We start from the raw sequence: 16,302 nt of genomic DNA on the forward strand, positions 1-16,302 counted from the left end.
ATTTAAATACTACCATAACATGTTACAGGAAGTTTTAAATGAAATATTATTATGTATTAAGCACCAGTTACATTTTACAAGGCAATTTCTAATTTAACATTTGAAAAAATCACTATAGGCTCTTATTAGAAATTACATTTCAAGAAACTGAAGTTTTTATGAGCGGCTTTCCAATAAAATTTTATCAAACGTGTAGACATAGCATTTGAATAAGTTCTTATTGTGTGTATTTAGGATGGTGCTTGCAGTTTAACACTTTAAAATTATGTAATATTTAATCTAAACTAAGTAGAGAGTGCTATATATATACATATAATTATGCATGCTTCAGATATCTTATTATCTATCTTGTTTAGAGTACAGATATGTTTGTTTCTACCCTGATTTTCTAACAGATTTTCCCACACATATTAACCTTTTTGCCAAATTTATACAAAAAATTACAATTAATCATGATATTTAGGAATGCCAGAATTTAGGAAATACAGTCTAATCTGATATTTTTCTTTTATTATGCTGTAGTGTGGATTTCCAGAAAGTGAATTAATTTATGCAAAAAAACCCCAGTGTAAACATGCACTGAGGTGAAATATTTCTGTCTTCAAATCATGTTTCAGACATTTTTCATTTGCAGATGCTGATTTGCATCAACTGTGAGACTACACATGCAAAGGAATTCAAAAGGTACAGCCTTGTTTTTGCATGTAACTCCAAGCATCTGACATAAATCTGAAAATACTTAAGTTATTCAGCTCTGGCTGCAGAGTTTCAGAGAACAGGTAAATATATACATTTGTCACTCAACAATCCTAGGAACCATTTTGCTACACTAAGAAAAAATCCATCTCACTAATTTTATAGCTGTTGAATTAAAATGAAAGCTACTTGGATTAACTCTATATGCAGCTGAAGAACAAAGAAACATCATAAAACAGGAATGTACATCTGTGTGTGTGAGTGAGGAAAGGGCACTACTCTTTTTCTGTTGAAGGTAAATATCTGTAGTGAATATGGAAAATTAGTTATATTAAACTGGGAAAATTCAAGAGAACTAGTCTGCAGTCAAAACAGTCGTCTGGAAGATAATAATGAAAAACTGGCTTCAAAGTGGCAATTACTGTTTTGGGTTTTTTTAGCTGAAAATGTTAAGATAGAAAAATGCAAAAGGCACAGTTATTTAAAAAACCCCTTTGATCATATGGCTTAATATCAAGAAGAATCTAGGGGAGTTATACAGGTTGACATCTCTTTGCTAATGCTGTAATTCTAGAAAGATTTTTTGTTGTTCTAAATCTGTTGGCAAGAGTAGACCAAGGCAGTAGTTACTGGTAATGTGTTAAGAAAGGGGCCAGAAGAATTCTAGCAGAAAAATCTATTGATGGCTATTAACCACTGGGTGACAGGGAGAATATCCTCAGGAACTATCTTTGTGTTTAAACTCTTTCTATACCTAAGCACCCACTACAGCTTTTATCAGAGATAGACTGGAACATTAGATGAACACCTTGGAAGAATTTTTCGAGCTACAGGTTCAGAATCCTAACTTTTCATATTTCCAAAGTAGGTGTCTGCATTTCAGATATGTGTTTAAACTCCCGTTATAGTGGCGGAGATCTAGTCAGTCTAGAGCATCATTTTGCCAACCTGCATCTGCTTTCAATTGTAACAGCAGTCTGTTTTTTGCCAATACTTACTGACAGATCATTTCCTGACCTCCCCGAAGCTATTATCTGTTTCTCTGTATTCTCAGTTTTTATTTGAAAGAAAGTAAATCTCTAAACTTTGTGTTTGTGAAGTTTAGATGTGAATTGAATACAAACAAACACAAAGATATGTGAAAGAAGAATGAAACAGCTCTGAGAGACATAATACATCCTTTTCCCCTACATAAACAGTGGACACAGACAGTTTCTTGCAGAAGAAAATTCAGAGAAATATTCAAATTTAGCAGAAGTCAACACTCTCAAATCTATTGATTCCAGGAAGCTTTCTTAACTTTTGCACTTTATTGAGGTGTTTTACGTAGATGATGTGGAAAAACTTCCCTTCTCTACAGCTCAGGTCTCCAGGATTACAGCCTTCTTATTAATTTTCTAGAAAGAAACAACCCAAACTGTGGCATTTTTCTCTTTCATCATGTCTACAGTAACAAGGAATATCTAGGTGCTTGTGTCAGCAAACATATTCATCCCTACAGAGAAAGTTAATGCTTTCACAGTGAGACAGCTTTTCAATTACAGCAAAATAAAAGTTTATCTTCTGTAGAAGTGCCTTTTGTTTTTCAGAGACAGAATTTCCTAGAATAAATGCTGCTGCCCTTCTGTTAAAATCCATAACCACTAAATCTGTGTAACTGAGGATTCAGTGTCCCATCTCATGTCTTATCATTGGCCAGTTTTAATATTCTTTATCGCCCAGAATATTTGTAAGGGACTTAGAAATCATCCCCAAGGTGCAAAGCAATACATTGCTGAGGATTTTAAATGGGTGAACTTCTCCCTGCATAAATAACATTGGAAGAAACTTTTTTTTAATAGCATTTGGTTAACAAGTATATATGGTTAATGAGTAGTAGTGGTAATCTACAATGACTAGGAGATTCCCTGTATTGCTTTAGTGGAATACAGAATAAGGTGACACTGATCCAATAAAAAGCAGGAGCTTGTTAAAACTTCATATATTGAAGTTATTTTACCAGAACAACTGATATAATTGTTTACCTGTGGCCATTTAACATGGCCAACTTAACAACTCTTAACGGCCTTCTGACTCTAAGATATCAATATGTATGCCCTCCTACAAAACCATGTCTTTCATTAAACCCTTCAGATGTGGACAAAGAATGATATATGGTCATTGAGAATAACTAGATTCAGGGTCAGGTCTTGAAAAGTGTATTCAATTTTTACTAGTGTCATCTATTATTCCAGATACCTCCAAATGCATTTAAAATGTTGTTCAAAGTACCACTGTGGACTTGTAATGCTTACCAGATAAGGGGAAAAAAAAAGAGGCTTTTTGTTGATTGTAGAAAAAAACCAATCTTTTGTGGTCTGTGCTGAGTGTGAGTAGATAAAGTATCTCATTTGTTAGATCTTTTGTTGAGAACTTTGTCACTTTTAGATGACAAAAACCATTGTGTGCATGAAAGCATTTCAACATGGAATGTAGGCTAGATACAAGGATTAGTTGATGTCTCAGATAGAATAAAATCATTCATGAGACCTGACTGGTGTCTGTATTCATCTGATAAAGTGTAGACAACTACATCTAAGTTTGCCATCTAGATCATCTAGATTTGTTTTATCATGAAAAGGGAGAAAGAAGACCTTCTATTCATCTCATCCTAAAGAAAATGTCTAAAATACTTTCAAGTGATATAGACAAAATAGGTCAGATTAATTAAGCTTTGAGCCTAATTTTATCCTTTGACTGTACGGAAGCATGGGTTGACCCATACAGATGTAGAAGTTAAAACACAAAAAAGCTTAAGTAGGTAAGGTCAGTCTCACTCAACCTTCCTGTTACATCATAAATAAAGATCTTTCAAGTGTATCAGCCTTCTCATCTGACAATACAGTTGATATTAATTAGTTCAATATTAATTAAGCCACTCATAAGTCCTGCCTCTTAATTTGGTTAGTGTGCACCCAAGGTCTGGTGCCAATTTGATGGCTGGAGCTGGCACTGGGCTTGAAAGATCTCAGAAATATAGTCTGCAGGATATAATTAGAATAGATATCTCCCTTCTGGGGTATCTTATATATCCAAGAAGATCTTTGGAGTGAATTTTACAGCATGCAGAAATTGGAGAAACACCACAGAGATGCAAGTACAGCACTAATGTTTTTAATGCTCATTGACACATTTGTTGGATCAAATACAGTAATAATAAGCTCTTGTATTGTTTTTGGCTGGGATAGAGTTAATTTTAGTCATAGTAGCTTGTATAGTAATGCTTTGGATTTGTGACCAAAACAGTGTTGATAACATACCAGTTTTAGCTATTGCTGAGCATTGCTCACACAGCATCAAGGCCTTTTCTGTTTCTCATCCCACTCCATCAGTGAGCAGGCTGGGGTTGTACAAGGAGCTGGGAGGGCACACAGCTGGGACAGCTTGCCCCAGCTGACCAAAGGAATATTCCATACCATATGACATCATGCTCAGCAATAAAAGCTGGGTAAGAAGGAGGAAGGAGGGACGTTCGAGTTATGGCATTTGTCTTCCCAAGTAACGTTTGTGCGCAATCAAGCCCTGCTTTCCCAGAAATGGCTCCACACACAGCTTTTGTTTTACCTATTAAACTATCACAACCTACAAATTTTCTCACTTGTACTTTTTACATGAGTGAAGAGATGTGTGCGGCTTAACTGTCTACCGGGTTTAGCCCACAATAGCTCTTAAAAAGTAGAAGGAAAAATTGGGAAAAGCTAATATTATGTCATACAAAGCTCTGTTAAGGATTTAGGTTTATTGTTTTAAGACGGAAAGAATATGTTCAGCTAAAAAAATGAATTATGTATTACATGTTTTAAATTCTTAATGACCTATCACACTTGTTACCGATTCTTTTCAAAATATTTTCTGACATCAGTGATTTGTCTGACTTGAAAGTTTCAGCACATCTGCAAGTGAAAAATAAAACTGAAAAGTGTATTTTCTTAGCAAAAACGAACATTCCACTTCCCACATTAAATATCTATTAAGAAAATATGCACAGCTAACTAAATGAATTCAAGCTACCATCTGATACACAAATACCCCAATCCATATTAATTTCTCTCAGAAAAGCTTGGGAATATGTATTAATCTTATCATATTTTCTAGGGAAGCTTACAAAGTTAGGCTAAGGTGGAAAGCTCACTGTGACAGTCCTTACAGAGAGAAATGATAAGGAACGCTGTGTTGAGTTTAGGACTTACAGAACATTGAGTGTGATGGTCTCCTCTATAGTCCACTGGGTCATCTTATCCGAAATCTGTTCAACTCCGATAAACTGTTTTCCCACCAAGAATTACTACAGCGGCATGGATATGGTGCATTCTCTGTCCAGAATAACTTGGCAATTTTTGTGCTAAATGCATCTTAATGCTGGTCTAGAAGATGAACAACTAGGGTTGTCTGAGTCAGTGCAAAGGATTTCTATTGCTAGAGGGGATTTTCTGTACTTCTTAAAGGATTAACAATACAATTACATCTTGGAATAAACCATTTGGTAAAACAATTGTCTTCATTTCAACCTAGAAGAAACTTGAGGTCATTATAGTCTACTAGAATGATGATGCTGAAATGAATTAACATTTATTTAATGGACAACCACACTCTAAAACAGGTCATAAGGTAACCTTACTGTTTAGCACAATGACAAGGGCATTGTAGAGGGTACAGGGACAACTGTACTGAAGTGCTCACCTGGTAGAAGTCCTGCACTCTGAAGAAGCACATACTCCAGGACATATTACTTGAAATAATCTGTGTAATACTCACAGACATTTTTGTACCAATGAAACCACAGAACCTGGTAAGTCATTCTGACCTTTCTACTTTGAAAAGCTTTCAAAGTTACTGATAATAAAAGCACATCATCAAAAGGGTTTTTTTCTACATAAATACTGTAGACAAAAGAGCAAAACAGTGGAATGTGACTTTGGGATACTTCTGTTTAAAAATTCTAGCTACATTAAATTTACGATCTAGTTCATATTAAAAATGTAGACTGCAACATGTCAGGAGCAGAAAACAAAATATGAAATCATACTGAGGAGATCTTGTAAATGGTATAAGTAATATTGCATTGTTAGATATAGTTTGATCACAAACTAGTAACACCACTTTCTGATATTATCCTCAACAATAGAGGGGGGAATAAGCCAAATATTTGTATGTACATACACAGAGACATGGGCACACACTCTTATCTGCTGCCTGGTTGATAGACCCTTCGCCTGGGAGATAAGAAATATGGACTTGAATCCTCTTCCTCTGAGGAGAGAATTTTTCTCTGTAGTTGTCTACTATGGAAAACTGGGCGGCAGTTGCAGGAATTGATTAAAAAGAAAGCCATTAACTCTTCATTTTGGACATTTATGCCACTGGAACAGGTCAGTCCCTTTAAGTAGCATAGGTATCCTTTCCATCTTATTTTTAAATCTCAAAAAGAGGTATACTAAAATTGGGACTCTGACTGCTAAGATCTAAGCAGCAACATAATGCAAAACACCAATGCCTAGGAAACCCAGGCAGCCACTGAACTGGAGGTTTTAGATTCCATTTTCTGATTTAGGCAGTTCAATATTCCTCAGTCTTGCCTTTGACACCTGATTTTTCCTTTTAATCTCAGCCTTCATCTTCTAACTGGTCTCTGTTTCTTTCTTCGCGGAGTTAAGAGACATAAAATTCTGAGTAAGAACTGATTACAAGATACTGTCTTTGGGTGTGAAGACAATCAGCTTGCAGAGCACAGACAAGATCATTTATAGCTCTTTTTTTTTTTTTTTTTTTTTTTTAATGAGGTACATTTCCTTCTGCTGTCCCTCTTTTTTCACGATATCGCTTTCATGGAGGCATAATATGGTACTTAATACACCATGGGCAAATTGTTCCTAAAATGAAACAACATGATCTCCACTCAGCCAAGAAAAGAAAATATGATTGATGTACTTTAACTGAATTACATGAATGAAGGTCAGAGTGTAGCTTTCATGTTTTTGTGTCATATTGGTATGAAAGGTAAATCTTAATATGGATACTGGAAAATGTGACAATCTTTCATTAATCGATCAAGTTCTCTGAATCTCAGCTCCCAAGGATAAATGCATACACTGAATCTTCCCAAACGGCATCTTATTACTAGGGGTCAGATATTAGGTGCATGGAGTAATATAGCTGTAAAAAAACAGGGAACACTGTTACATATCAGATAGTCATTCCTGGATATCTTTAAATTCCTACATATTACAGAAGGAATAACAGTATAAAGGTATGCTTTCAGATCAGATAATGCTAGGAAACTACACCTCTTTTCCTGATTATTTTTTTAAATCTCATCAAAATTTTTAAGTCTTATCAAGTTGTTTCTGTGTACTATTTGAATTAGCAACTGTATGATAAAAAAATTGTTGCAGTGAGGCTGTGAGGGAAACAGGGCAGTACATTCAGGAATGACCTGAAATCTTGGAGGATTTGGGCATAGTGGTAAGTGCTAAGCCACAAGCAATGCAAGTAATGCCTATGTTCTCAATTTTGTTTTGTACTTTTCTGAATCTACTGCCATTGTAAGCAAGACGACCACACCAGAGGTGAGTTAAAATGACCTGAAGGCAAGTCTAATTTACATAAACTGATAAATTATCTAAAAAAAACTGAAAGTGCAGATGGAAGATTGTGATCATGCCCTGTTTTCCCTACTGTGGTGGCAGTAGTGAGAAAAAGTGCTGTAATTTATGAGCCCTGATATTGGTGGTTTAAGTCACAAAAACACATCCATGTGCTCCAAGAAGCATACTTCTTTGCTATGAAGCAGTGCTAATCAGAGGAATCTGAGTGATTTATTTGGAAATATGGGATTCAATGATACAGGTGGTTCCTCTACAGTCTAAATTGGTTTAAAAGTAAGGCTGACTTTGTCAGAATTTCTTTAGTAGAGGGAATTCTGACAAGACCAAAACAAATGTTTTGGTTAGTAGTTACATTTTTTTTTTAATATATCTTACAAAAGAAACCATGAAAATATTTTGGTTATACTGAAATGAAACGTTTCCTTCAGTCCAAAATTAGTACTTAATGATTTTCAGACTTTTCTTTTTCTAAAACTTCCTAGATAAAATAGACTAAATTTCAGGCTCTTGAAATCCATCATGAAAGGATACTTCTTCCCTGTGCTCAGTTCAAGGACTGATACTGATTTTGGACTCTGGCTTATCATGCCCCAGAAGTCCTACTGACAGTGGTAGAACAGTACAGGTGGTCATACAGAAGAGTATGCTATTCCATAGAGAAATACAGCAGAGTCAGATGCAGTACTGAACAGGAAGGCCAGGCCTTTTTGTTTTCTTTCTATCTTCCAATTATAGGTTTTGTTATTTGGACCCTGATGATGTGGAGTTTCTAAGGAAGAAAAAGTACTAGTGCTAGTGCAGCTGCTTTGTTCTTTCATTGCGCCTTGGACCATTGTGTCAGCTTTTGCATACTTCCACTCATATAATGTGAAGGAACATTGAATACGAGATCTGTGACACTTTGTCAAGTGAATTGTTCGATTTTCCCTTCCAATCTTATAATTTAGGTAAGATTAACCCATCACTATATGACAAATGAAAGAATTAATCTTTTTCTTTCCAGCATAAGGTGCTCTCTGTCTTATTTCATTACGTTGTAAAATACATATTCTTATCTAAATATATAATCTAATGTGAATAATTCCTTGACGTTTACTTGAAATCTAGCTGGCAGATAACCAAGAACTGTCAACTATTATTTTTTTTAACGAATAATGGCATTAACAAAATTAAATGACATGACCTTAAACTTTTCCTTCCTTTCTCCATTTTTTATTTTCTTATCATTGTAAGGAAAACCACTTTTTAAATTACAATAAGAATGTACTCAAATACTTTAGTTATAACTTCATAAAATTCACAATATCTAATAAATGTTTTACACATAACCATTTGTCCATATGTATTTGAAATAACATCTGTATGTATGTTATTGTACTACACTACACTTTTTCCCCAGCTGATATTTATATTCCAAAATTGAAAGGCTTGCATACTTTACTCAGTCACAAATATTTGGATATGAAATGAAGTTGATCCTATCATCTGTGATGATAAAAAACCTAAAGATAAACATTGAAAATATTTTTTGTGTGTATTACTTTGAAAGCTTCAGAAGACATCATTTTAGGGTATTAGAAAATATTTCATACAGCTTTTCAGCATTTACTTGTATTTTGACATTCAAAAAGATGCTTTTGGTACTAGAACTTTCTGAATAACACTGATACTTCCTCTTCACTGTTTGCATTTAAAAAGGATACATGCAATGGTATTTATCAGATTTGCTGTGAATTAAGATGCTTTTGCACCCATCACTAATCACCCAACCTGCATCTCCCCATAAAATGGAACTTTAGAGATTGGATTGCTGCTGCAACTTCCATCAGTGGTTTTTATATTTTAATATGACACTCCATTATAGTTAGCTCCTCATGTTGAAGTCATTAGATATTTATGTGAAGTAGCATATCATTATCTCTGTTGCTGAACAACGATTATTTCAAACAGTTTGGGCTGCTATTATTGAAGACAATTTTTTAACTGTTTTAATTTTGTATGTGCTAAAGTCTATATGCCTGTTCAGCTTTTTTCTGCCTTCCTACTCTTTGATCGTTTCCCCACCACCACCACTTCATTTTGTTAAAGTGGCTAACAAGAAGTAAAGCTGTTTTTTCAATGCAAGTACTCATGAACACAGTTAATTCAAAGATTAATTGTCTTGGGAAACAGGTAAAGGTTGACATTCCAAATTCCTTTTATGTAAGAAGTCTTTCATTCCAGCCACATGACTCCTCTCCCACTCTCACCTTGTGCTGCTTTGAGTTTAACACTAGGAATCTCATTTGTAGAAACTGGCGTTTGGACAGTACAGGACTAGTGGGACCTGAAATATTTAGTGGTCTGCAAAAAATGCCAAATCAGTAACTTCAAGCTCACTCAAAAGTTTATAAAAAGTTGCCCTACTTGTAACAATCAGCCATTGTTTAACTACATCGCATAGCAGGTCTTATGTCTGCAACCTGCAAGTTCTTCTAAAGTGAACTTCAAATTCATAGGGCATTAAATGGCCTTTTTTTCTACCTCTGGTTTAACAGATAAAAATAAGTTTTCACTTGCATTGTTTGTTTTGTTGATCAGAGGTTGCTCTGTGAAAACTGAAATTATTTTGGTAGGCTCCAATAAGACACATCTATCTTAAGTTTTCACATATACTATTAAGGCACAAATATAATTTCTCTTCTGTAGGGACTCAGGACTGCTTAATAAAACTGCTCTCTTCATCTGAATTTTACTCCTGCTGCAAAAGGAGCAGAGGAATTATAAAATGCCATGAAAAAGGGAATGTTAGGTAATGGTATCCCACAAAGTTGTGAGTTTGGCCTCATAGACTGTCTTAAGCAAAACGTCTTGACTACATGACTCAGCTGTAAACAACAGATACCTCAATGATCTTCATGACAGGTTTAAGTTCTAACTTTGTCACTTTGTCTGTCCATGGCTTTGGAAGTCCACAACTTCTTTGGAACACACTAAGGCACATAAATATTTCTTGCAGACAAGTAATATGTATAACTGATTCACTTGTGTAATAGCCACTGTAATGTGTAAAGAAGATGGTATTTAAATAGTCTTTGTTAACTGGATGGGAACCTTTGAGGAGATGCTGAATTTCAACTTTTTCCAGTCCTAATGCCTTGTGCACTTTCAAAGAGAAAAATGAAGAGACTGTTTTTGTGGCAAAATAGCCTCACTACTGATATCAACATATCAAAATAAATACATGCTTCCTGATTTAAAAAACAACCAAAACCCAAACCAACAAACTCTTCAGTTTTAATTTGGAAGAGTGATCAAGGTAAACATTTTTATTTAATTGCATTGTAATCCTTTACATTGCAATCCTCTGGGTGTGTACATGTATGTGCTTTTTCTGAAAACTGAAACTTATTTTTTCACTGCTGTTACAGAAGATTGAAATATGCCAGCTTGCTTAGCACAATCATAGAACAGTTTATTTTTTTTGTCTCTGAAATCTGTAGTTTGAACCAGATTTTGTTACATAAAGTGTAAATAACTTAGGAACTATGTTTATTCTTATTTTCTGTGTTTCTTATTTTTGTAAGAAAGCCCTAAGCTTTCTAATGTTTCATATTATTCTTGCTACATCAACCTCTCTTTCAGTTCCCTAACTACAAGCAACTTCTTTCCCATATCTATGTTGTGTCTCTGAGGACAGACTTTGAGGCTGGTAGTTTCTCTCCTGGAATGCAATGTTAGCTAGCAGAAAATTTCATTATCTTCTTCAGTCTCCATTTCTGCTCTGTTTCTCCATTTGTCTTGATTGTACACAATCTTTTTCTGTTTCTGCCTGTTTTCCCTCTTTTCTCCCTATTTGCACAAGTCAGGTTCTTCAGTGGGCTTGATGACCTTTTAATCATTGTGCAATCAGGTTGGTTAGGCACAGTTTGTCTGAGAGCAAGTGAACCACAAGTGGAGTATAACAACTGCTGTTTGCTGAGTTGGTAGTGTGTCAAACATGACTGAATCAACAGTATCTGATTCATTGTGGTCCAGATATTATTGAAAAACACCTCATGAACAGTCATTCCCTTAACTATGCTCTTGGCCCCATTTCTTTGCTGCTTTGTTCCTGCTTAAATGATCAGTGGCCTTTCTAGTTAACCTTACTGTGTTGAAATACTGCTGTGTTCTTGAAGTGCTACACTGTGAGACAGTCTGAGATATCTTTGAGCATGCTGAGGTCCTCCAAACCAGATTTTGGAAATGATTGACTCAGTACGTAGCACAACATTATCTTACATCTTCCTCCAAAGTATGATTCATGCAGTCTGTCCAGCTGAGGTGTGCTTGGACCATCATGTATAAACAGAAGAAGTGTTACTTTATCATTATTCATCATTGTCATTTGTCTGTCTTAACTATTTATCCACTGTCAGTCAGTGTAATACCTGTGACATCCTGAACATCATATCCTTAATCATTCTAGAGAGAGTAATCATATGCATGAGGAATGTACAAGATGCCCTTGCATCTGCACTGATCTACAGACAGTTTTCCAACTTCCTGACCTAATTTTCCAGGTTTTGATACCAGTGATATTGAATACTGACATCTGACAATAAGAACAGCACACTCTCTTAAGTATCAGTTTTCACAAAGGATGGGTCAGAGTCATTTGTGCTAAAAATAATGGATAAACTGACATGAGATTTAGTAGGAGAAAGAGTTAAGTATTCTCATAAATGCCACTGGGCAAACAGATGTAAAACTGGGAAACAATATGATCTGCAAATTTGTAATATCCTTTCAAACTATTTAATGCTTACTGGCAACATTTTCTTGTATAAGATGAAGGATTCCATTATTCCATGGCCCACAAAATAACAATATTCCACATATACCCACACATACCTGCTGCTTCAAGAAACACAATTAACAAAGATAAAATATGCTACCAAAAGCTTTGACAAAATCTTTGGGCAATGTGAACTGAGTACAGTGTTACATCAACAGTCTTCAAGCCCCTTACTAGAGTTTTATGTGTGTCCCCGTTTCCCAAAATACAAAGAAAAAAACAGCACAACTGTAACATTCAAACACACGTGACCATTTTTCTAAATGTTATTTCTCTTAGAAAAGGGAAAAATGAAAAAGTCTAGTATATTTTTATGTGACAAATAATGATAGAAATGGCATTCCCACACTATCACTAGATCGTAAATCGAGGATCCCAGATATTTTACCTGTATTTTATCAATACTGTGCCACTGAAGTACTGTCATTTTTTTATTGCTTCATCTTAATGTAACAGTGGTTGAGTTTTTTTAAAATTCTTTAAGCCACAAATGAGAATCATTGGCTCTTTGATTTTCAAGGCTTAGAAGAAAAAGAGGAAAGCAAAAGAAAATAGATATTTTCCGTCTATAGCGCACTGAACAGAGGGGAAAAAAAGAGTAAAAGAGTAAAAAGATTATGTTTCAAATTATAAGGTTCCTGGTTGTTATGAATTTTCATACTGTTAATTAAAAAAATTAAAAGGGTGTATACGTCTGTATAAACACTTTGCATTAAATAGTAGAAATATTTTTTGTCAAAACATAAAAAAATAAGAGTGCATTTTCTTAATTTTTAGAATCTCTTTTTAAAAGGCAGCTCTGAGCTTAAGGAACTTCATGCAGGAAACATTGTAAAAATGCAATTATTTGTCTGAAAAATATTCTTTAGCACACATTACAAAGTATGAAAATGTAATAGTTGTAGCCAAATTTATTTTCTACTTTCAAACTCATATTGAACTTTAAGGAAAATATTGATTTTATACTAAAGGAGAAAAAATTAAGCACCAGGTAATATTAAGAGAAGCAGGATTTACGTATCATGTTTTTTGACCTTTATTATCTTATGTAAACATTTTGGAATAATACTAAAATACACTATTTGAAATAATCTAAACAAATTGTATAGAAACATGTGATAGAAACTCCCTTCTACTGTACAAACACATTTCATCTCCTGAAATATGACGTGCCTTCTGAATCAGGTATATAACTGAAAATTTCTAGATTATCGAAAAGAACAATTCTCTGAGGGTCATTACAATTTGGTTTCAGTTTAAGTACATCTTTGGTCTGAAAAAGATTAATTAGTGTCTTCAAATATAATTTAAGACAAACTGGACATTCAGTGTCAAACACCCACAGGATATTCAAAGTATTGGTTGTGACAGACAGTTTGTGGGATAGATTCTTATCTCATGTAGATTGATGAGAATACATTAACATCAGCAGAGTGACATTGATTTATGTTGCCTTTAAAATATGAACTGCACATCTTTGGTTTCTTCTTTTGCATAGTCTGACTCTGTTACAAATGTATTGAGATGTCTGACCATCACAACAATAAATTAAGTAAAGGGAAACATGTTTGCATGTATCTTTTCTGTGACAATTATAATGCTTTCACTTCCCAGAAATGCCCAGTAAATTACAAAAATGTTTCTCCTGAGCACAATAAACAATAAATTTTACTAAGGGAGACCTTATATTTTAGCTACACATTAGGTATCAATTAAACCTCAAATGCCAATCTGTAAGTAGCTGCTGAAATGAAAGGCATATGAAATGACAAAGTGAACAGAAGAGCCCCTTTGATTCAGTATTGGCAGGATTTATACACTACCAAAAGTCCACTGGTTTCTCTCATAGAGCTCATGGTATTACCATTGGCTTAAAGAATGATCAGCACTTTCCCACAGTGCAACAAACCTCTTTGCTCTACTTTCTGCCCCCTGAACAATGCAGTCTTTGTTTGCCAAAGTAGCAGATCCCAACACTTCTGGGCTTTTTAACCTTTCTTCGTGCTGGTGATTACATTTGCAATTCATGCCATGTGGATTGTGGATGCTATTTATAAAGTCCTGTGGGGGGAAGAAAAAAAAACAGGGAGGAAAGGTTAAAAAACAAAAAGAAAATAAATTAATCTCTTTAATTCCTCCTGAAAAAGCCAAACCGTCCAGTTTTTAATGCACATGGAAGCTTTCAAAACATGCTGAGCAGTTAGAGCAACAATGTCTCACATGCCTGCTTATAGATATACCTGCTGTGAGCATGAGAGAGGTGAGCTGTTCTGTAGCGCAGAAGGTGATAGAGTTCCTGGAGCCCATTCTACCATCTGCATCTAGAACAGGACACCCAGAGTTAGGATTTACATATCAGAGAGAATATTTTTTACAGATGTTTAGTGAATGGAGAATATGAACAGGAATCACCTAATCTTCACTGAACAGGAGTAACTTCTTTGTGACATCAAAATACGTTGTTCCCATTATTTGTAAAAGACGGTCTTGAAGACAAAACAGAAGGAAAGAAAAGGAAAGGAAGATTTCTTTTTTTAGAGAACTAGTTAACTGTCTTGACCAGTTCTCCCACTTTCTGACTTCTGCAGTCCTTGTAATCTGACAAGGAGGAGGACATACCGGTCCTTTGTAACTATTAAGTCTTGAAAACAGGTGGTTTTGGGAGACATAACATTTTGTTGGCAAAGCAGCATCTCACAGAGGCACAGTGAGGGCCATGTACCTCTAGCCAGGTTCTATTCCATAGTCATCATTTACTTTTTTTTTTCCTGTGATGCATGCAAATCTCTGTCAAGTATCATGATAGAACTATCATACCCATGAGAAAGAACAGAAAAGCAAATTGGGCAGACCAAGCAAGATGAAAGTGTTTTTCAAACTAATAGCTGAGTTTGGACATTTTGAATTCCATTTTTAAAGACAGAATATCAGATTCTATGGAAAGAAACAGAATTTATCATCGAGGTGATGGTGAAACTGAGATGTTTATTAACTTCTTCCTGTGCACGATTTCAAGTCATCTATGAGCCAAATAAGGAGATCTGTGTTTCCTGAATTGTAACTAAGGCTTCTGCAGAAATCCTAATGGTACTTCAAGCTGAGAGACTCCTGTTAGGGACATACAGCTGTTGAGCTGTATCAGTCCCAAAGCCACATGCCCAAGGAAGAGTGTAGCTCTATTGTGTAATGCATACAAAATCTATGGATGTTTGTACCTGAGCCAGAAATATGAAATATGATGCAAGTCTTACAGCAGTATTTCTATCATTTTACAGCAACAAAATAGGAAGACATATATATTAATCTAATTTTATCTTTCTTCATCTGACAAAGACTGAAACAGGAACGCAAAATAACTTCTTTTCTTAGGAGTTCTTCTGACAATAGCTCTAAAGGAGAGAGGCTGGCTTAAACCAAATCCACTGAGAGGCCTCGATTTCTTACATTTCTATTGCATTTAACTGAAGACTAGACCAAAGACAGTAATATTAAAGGTTATGTTTCATTCTAATACAGTGGCATTTCTTAACTTAGGAGAACATGAGTAAAGGTGGCCTGTTGAGATTTGACATGACAACCATTGTCATCTTGTTGAGGTACAGCTTAGAGAACAGATGTCCATTTATAGCACAGTACAAAATCTTTAATGCCTTCTAAAAGCAGAGCTTTTTAAAAGTGCATTTCTCGAGGGATCCTTTTTTTTTTTTTTTTTTGAGACAAAAGGCTTCCATACTTTATGTCTGCAGCTACTGCTGCACAATGCCCTCCTTCCCACCCCTGGTGTGATTGTTCTGTGGGAAGTTGCAAATGAATAATAATATAATTTTCTTTCAAGTTAATGGAACAACAAATAAATCCCAGACCTCTTTCTTTTTAATAATAATTGTGGATTTCACAAAGGTAATAATTAGCTTTAAGAAGGACAAAAAGTTTCTTGCAAGATCTCCAAGTCAGTTCTTCACAATCTCAATGCTTTCATGATTTTTAAAGCAGTAATATATAATTTAATGAAATATATATTGAATTAACATAAGTACAGAAGCTTAACTTACACTGAGCACCAGAATAGTCTTAAATACTACTTATAGATACTTCCAAAGTTTTAATTTCTTCTATTCAGTCTATTATATAATAGAACAAATA

Source organism: Strix uralensis, chromosome 1, assembly GCF_047716275.1.
Source record: "Strix uralensis isolate ZFMK-TIS-50842 chromosome 1, bStrUra1, whole genome shotgun sequence".
Classification (NCBI taxonomy): domain Eukaryota; kingdom Metazoa; phylum Chordata; class Aves; order Strigiformes; family Strigidae; genus Strix; species Strix uralensis.